We start from the raw sequence: 6,442 nt of genomic DNA, 5'->3' as shown, positions 1-6,442 counted from the left end.
TCAGAAATCCACCTGCCTCTGCCTCCCAAGTGCTGGGATTAAAGGCATGTGCCACCACCGCCCAGCGGGTTTATTATTATTATTATTATTTTGTTTCATATTTGGATGTTTTGTTTGTCTTCTTTTTTAAAAAAATTATTTATTATTATAAATAAGTACACTGTAGCTGTCTTCAGACACACCAAAAGAGAGTGTCAGATCTCATTATGGGTGGTTGTGAGCCACCATGTAGTTGCTGGGATTTGAACTCAGGACCTTTGGAAGAGCAGTCGGGGCTCTTACCCGCTGAGTCATCTCATCAGCCCTTGTTTGTCTTCTTTCTTGAAGTTTTTCTCACTGTAGCCTGGGCTCACCTGGAACTTTGTGCCTTTGTCTCCATGTGCTGAGATTGCAGAAGTGTGACCCAGGGTTTCAGATGTCACTCTCTAGTGGCACACACACACACACACACAAACACAAAATAAACTATCCTGTGACACAAACTCAGAGCCCTATACAGCTCTTCTGTCTGATGAATAGCAACTGCCATCAGTTATGTGACAATCTACATCTACCTGTGAGTTATAGCTAATCTTAGGCAGAGGCCTAATTTTGTTTCAGTAGGAACTTGATTATTGGCCTGGCCAGTGGCCACTCCTTTAATCCCAGCACTCAGGAGGCTGAGGCAGGTGGATCTTTGAGTTTGAGGTCAGCGTGGTCTACAGAGTGAGTTCTAGGACGGCCAGGACTATACAGAGAAACCCTGTCTCGAACGAGAAAGTTTTCACTATGTAGCCTGGACTAGAACAAGCTAAGTAGGTCAGACTAGCTTCCAACTCAAAGAGCTCTGCCTGCCTCTGCCTTTCAAGTGCTGAGACTAAAGGCTTGCATAACCATACCCAGATCACCTCTTTTTAAAACATTTCTTGTGTTTTTGGTGGGGCATGAGGATGATGACACATGTGTGGAGGTCAGAAGACAACTTTGTAGAGTTTGTTTTTTCCTTTTACATTTACAATGTGTTCCAGCAATGGTTGAGTCATCTCACCCACCTTTCAACCCCCCTTTTAAAAATTAAACATATCTTCTGTTATATTTATTCAATTGTTGTATGTGTGTGCATTTCCCCAGGTGCACTTACGTGGCTATCAGAGAACAACATGAGTGAGTAGGTCCCCTCTTTCCCACCATAAGCATTTTAGGGGCCAGACTTAAGTTGTCTGGCTACTACACAATAGGGTACTTACTGGACATTTACCTTTTCTTTATTTGTAAAATACAACTATTTTTGCAACCGTTTAGGTTTGCTTCTGTAATACACACCTTAACTAAAAACAACTTGGGGAGGAAAGGGTTCATTTCATTTTACAACTCCTAGACACAATCCATCGCGGGGCAAGTCAGGTTAAGGAGCAATATATCAGAAACTGGAACGACGACTCTGCCCCATAGTTTGCTCTGCCTGCTTTCTTAAGCCCAGAACCACCTACCTGTCCGGGGTAGAGTACCACCCAGTGCGCTTGTTCTTCTCATACCGATCAAACATCAAAACTATGCTCCACAGGCTAATCAGATGGAGATGATTCCTTAGATGAGAGTCTCTCTTCCCAGATGTCTAGGTTTGTGTCCAGGTGACAAAAACTAACTAGCACAGCAACTAATAATGATAACAGGATGGTACCGTGCAAACGCTGGGAAGGAAAAAGACATCAAACAAACCCAGTAGCAATTCTGCCTGAGGTCTAATCAGAGAAACAGCAGCCCCAACCGGAGGCTAAAGGAAATCACAGCATCCAAAGGCCAGAGGGCGGGACACCACTCGGGAGCGGGGCGGGGCGCGAGGAGGGGGTGGGGTGGGGTTACGGGAGGGGCCTGAGGCGAGGGGGCGGGGAAAGGATCGATAGGGTTGGACCGTCGGGAGAACTGAGGCGGGGCGGGGCATGCAGCTAGCAGTAGCCAGAGGCTGGGGCTAGGCGTGAGGTGCGGGTCGGGGGAGCGTGAGGTGGACGGGACGCCGGGCGCGTTTCCCTCAGAGTCTGCGCGGTTAGAGCTGCAGTACCGAAATGCGCAGGCGCAGAACCGGAGGCTAAGCTTTCGGTTTAGCAAGGAGGTTAAGGCTCCTTACAAAGTGAGGTCCCAGGCCTTCTCTTACTTTTCATTGGTTCTCCTGGGACAGAGTCGTCTAACTAACCAGCGTAGCCCACGTGAAGCCAAGGATTGTTCTTAGTCTCCAGTGTAGACTACACAGGCAGGGGTTGAGGCGAGGGTGGCTGATGTGCCACTGTGTCTGTAGGGCCAAGCACTGCTTGTTAGGAGAAGCGATTGGGTTTGCACAGTGAGCTTACCCTGTGCGATCGGATCAAGGTTCCTGAGTTTTCTCGTTAAGGAACCTCAGCACAGGGAAGATCAAGTCTCCAGAAACTGCCCCTGTGGGGCAAGGTTCTTCTACCTCCTACTTGTTTTTTTTTTTTTTTGTCTTGGCTGCCTACCAACCCTTCCTGAGGCTACACTCTCCTTCTGAATTATTCAAGAGGCCTTGCAGCTTGACATCATCTCTGGGCAGTGACTCTTCCTTGTCCCATTCCTGGAGGGCATCTTGCTGCTCCCGCAGTAGTAGGAACCTAAAACTCTTTACATTGTTCTTTTGCTGCCACTTTGGTAATCGGGTGGGGGTGTTTTGGTTTTGATTTTTGAGACAGTGTTTCTACCCTGTCCTGACTGGTGGCCTGGAACCCTCGATAATCCTGCTGCCTCAGCTTCTCAAGCGCTCAGTGAGATGATAGGTGAGAGCCGTACTAGTTAAAGATACATAGTTAGTTAAAAATAGATACACTGTGTTAGGTTCAAGGAGTAAATCCCTGATCTGGAGTTTATATTCTATGGTGGTTTTGGTTTTGTTTTGTTTTTCTTTTTTTTGGTTTTTCAAGACAGGGTTTCTCTATATAGCTCTGGCTGTCCTGGAACTCACTCTGTAGACCAGGCTGGTCTCAAACTCAGAAATCCGCCTGCCTCTGCCTCCCAAGTGCTGGGATTAAAGGCGTGAGCCACCACTGCCTGGCCAAAATGTGTAACCCAGGCTGGCCTCAAACTAGTGATCCTCCTGCCTCTGCCTCCTTCAGCAAATCCTACCGCCGGAGCCACCACAACCAACAGGCATGGGCTTAATACCCTCACCCTAGCTGCCTGGAAGTCAGTATTCTGCTAGCAGCTTTCAGATTAAGATATAGAACTCTTGCAGGGCAGTGGTGGCTCACGCCTTTAATCCCAGCACTTGGGAGGCAGAGACAGGTGGATTTCTGAGTTTAAGTCAGCCTGGTCTACAGAGTGAGTTCCAGGACAGCCAGGGCTACACAGAGAAACTCTGTCTCGAAAAAAACAAAGCAAAACAAAACAAACAAAAAAACAAGATGTAGAACTCTCAGCTCCTGTACCATGCCTGCCTAGATGCTGCCATGTTCCTGCCTTGATAATAAAGGAATGAACCACTCAACCTGTAAGCCAGCCCCAATTAAATGTTGTTCTTATAAGAGTTGCCTTGGTCATGGTGTGTGTTCACAGCAGTAAAACCCTAACTAAGGCAATAATAATAGTGATGATGATGATTAATATTAAAAAAGAAAACATGTAGATGGGTTTTGTCTTATTTGCTTTATGGGGCACTGATTCCAGGGCCTCAAATGCTAGGCAAGTACTCCAACACTGAACTACATGCCTAGCCTTAAAATAATTAAAAATAAAACATTTGGTTTTTACTTTTGTTTTGTTTTGGTTTTGGTTTTTTGAGACAAGGTTTCTCTGTGTAGCCCTGATTGTCCTGGAACTCACTCTGTAGACCAGGCTGGCTTCGAACTCAGAAATCCACCTGCCTCTGCCTCCTAAGTGCTGGGATTAAAGGTGTGTGCCACCACTGCCCGGCAAATATTTGTTTTTGTTTTTGTTTTTGTTTTTTTTATGTGTGCATCTGCCTACATGTATGTGTATGCACCATGATCGTGCAAGAGCCAGCAAAGACCAGATGACAGTGTCATATCTCCTGGAACTGGAGTTACAGATGGTTGTTGGCCAGCAGGTGAGTTCTGGGAACCCAAGCTAGCTCTTGAAAGAGCCATAGCACCTTTGAGTTATGTTTCCAACTCCTTGATTTAAAAAAAATAATAATTTTTTTTGAGGCCAGGTCTTTGTAGCTCTGCTGGCCAGTAACTCACTAAATAGGCCAGGCTGGCTTCAAACTCACAGACAGCTACCTGCTTCTGACTTCGAGGACTGGGATTAAAGGACTGTGTACCACACCTGGCCCCTTGATTTTATTTTGTTTATTTATTTATTTTTCTTTATTATTTTATTTTTTAAGGTTTACTTATTTATTATTATATGTAAGTACACTGCAACTGTCTTCAGATGTGCCAGAACAGGGCATCAGATCTCATTATGGGTGGTTGTGAGCCACCATGTGGTTGCTGGGATTTGAACTTAGGAAGAACAACAATCAATGCTCTTACTGGCTGAGCCATCTTGCCAGCCCCCTTATTTTATTTTTTTAATGTGAGTGTATGATTGGTTTTGCATGCATCTGTGTTTGTGCACAATGTACATGCTGTGCCCTCAGAGGCCAGAGGAGGGCATCAAATTTCCCTGGAACTGGGGTTAACTGCTAACTGTAAGGTGCCATGTAGGTGCTAAAATGAAATCCAGATAGATCCTTCGGAAGAACAACCAGTGCTCTTAACCACTGAACCAGTTCTCCAACTGGAGAGCTTTTAAACCTGACACACGTTCCCAGAAGTGGCTCAGTGGTGAGGACTCCCAACCTTGAGGACCTGAGTTTAATCCCCGAGACCCGCCATGTGCTGGAATGAGAGAACAGACTTCTACATATTGTCTTCTGACCCCAACACTTACACACATACATACATGCACTGTGGTGTACATGTGTAAACACACTGACACACATGCATGAGAGGAGGGGTTGGGAATAAAATATCATTTAAAACAAACAAACACACACACACACACACACACACACACACACACACACACACACGGGTCTTCTCAAAGACCTAGGTTCTATTCCCAACAACCACATGTAGTTCACAATCCTCTGTAGTTCCAGTTCCAAAGGGTCTGATGCCCTCTTCTGGCCTCCAAGCATACTATGCACACAAGAGCTGGACAGGCATGTAAACAAAGTATCCATATATATATATTTGAAAAACCAAAAAAAAAAAAAAAAAAAAAAAAAAAAAAAAATGGAGGAAAGAAGTGGAGTGGAGGGAAGAAACAAAAAATGTCTCTTTCTCTCTTTTCTTTTTTGTTTTTTGTTTTGTTTGTCTGTCTGTTTGTTTTTTGAGACAGGGTTTCTCTGTGTATCCCTGGCTATCCTGGAACTCACTCTGTAGACCAGGCTGGACTTGAACTCAGAAATCTGCCTGTCTCTGCCTCCCAAGTGCTAGGATTAAATCTTTCTTTTCTTTCTTTCTTTCTTACAGGGTTTCTCTGTGTAGCCCCTGGCTGTCCTGGAAGTTCTGTAGACCAGGCTTGAACTCAGAGAGATCTGCCTGCCTCTGTCCCCTCCCCCCGGGCTGAGGTGTGCATCAGCACTGTTCTACAAAAATATTCCTTAATTAGAGGGTAAGGGTTGGGTTAAGACTGGAATCAAGTGATGGCATCATAAAGTTCTTGGTGCTTAGAGATATTCTGCCTGAGGCAAAGTGGACCAGGAGATTGAAGACTACCTCAAGTTATTTATTTAGAGATAAGGTCTTACTGTGTAGTCTAGGCTAACATCAAACTATGTAACCCAGCCTGGCTTCTAACTCTGAAACTTTCCTTAAAATCAGCCTTAAGGACAATTTTATTAGAGTTTCGAATTTACAAGAAAAAACATTAGTGATGTAAGCTGTAAATCTTGGCGGCTTTCAGGAGATGGGAGTTAGGAGGGAAAGAGAAAGTCATGCATTTGACTTAGGCCAGCAATGTCCAGCACTGCAGATGCAGCGAGCATTCATACAGCAGAGAAGTAGCTTTCCAGAAGGGAGAAGAAGCTCCAGCAGAAGCCAAAGTTTCTGGGAAAATATACCTAGATATTTGCTTGTTTTGGGGAGACTAAGGGATGATTTATTCTGGAGCCACATTTAATGACGATGGCCCAGGAGCACAGAATTAGCTTACCCCCCAACTTCCATATTCCAGTATGGAAGCAGGCTCATGGTTTCACAGAACAAAGAAAGTCACACATCAAGGCAAGTTTAAATCATCGATGGGCTAGTGGCACATATCTCAGCACTTGGGAGGCAGAGGCAGGCGGATCTCTCTGAGTTCAAGGCCAGCCTGGTCTACAGAGTGAGTTCTAGGACAGCCAGTGATACACAGAGAAACCCTGTCTCAAAAAACAAAAACAAAAACAAAAACAAAACAAAACTAAATTGGTGAATGTATTGGCAAGGTACTTACATGGAGCTGGGGT

The 6,442-nt window shown here is 45.0% G+C and overlaps 1 protein-coding gene across 1 annotated transcript in view; it reads right to left on the bottom strand.

The window, feature by feature from the left end:
• Gba (glucosylceramidase beta) overlaps positions 1–1,765 on the bottom strand; it is a 10,481-nt gene extending 8,716 nt beyond the window's left edge. Inside the window, exon 1 of the mRNA XM_031374479.1 lies at positions 1,470–1,765. The gene's annotated coding sequence lies outside the window, so the exon portion shown is untranslated. The remainder of the gene's footprint in view (positions 1–1,469) is intronic.
• Positions 1,766–6,442: the final 4,677 nt, after the last annotated feature.

This window comes from Mastomys coucha, unplaced genomic scaffold (assembly GCF_008632895.1).
Source record: "Mastomys coucha isolate ucsf_1 unplaced genomic scaffold, UCSF_Mcou_1 pScaffold16, whole genome shotgun sequence".
Taxonomy (NCBI): domain Eukaryota; kingdom Metazoa; phylum Chordata; class Mammalia; order Rodentia; family Muridae; genus Mastomys; species Mastomys coucha.
This window is presented reverse-complemented; position numbering and strand designations above follow the sequence as displayed.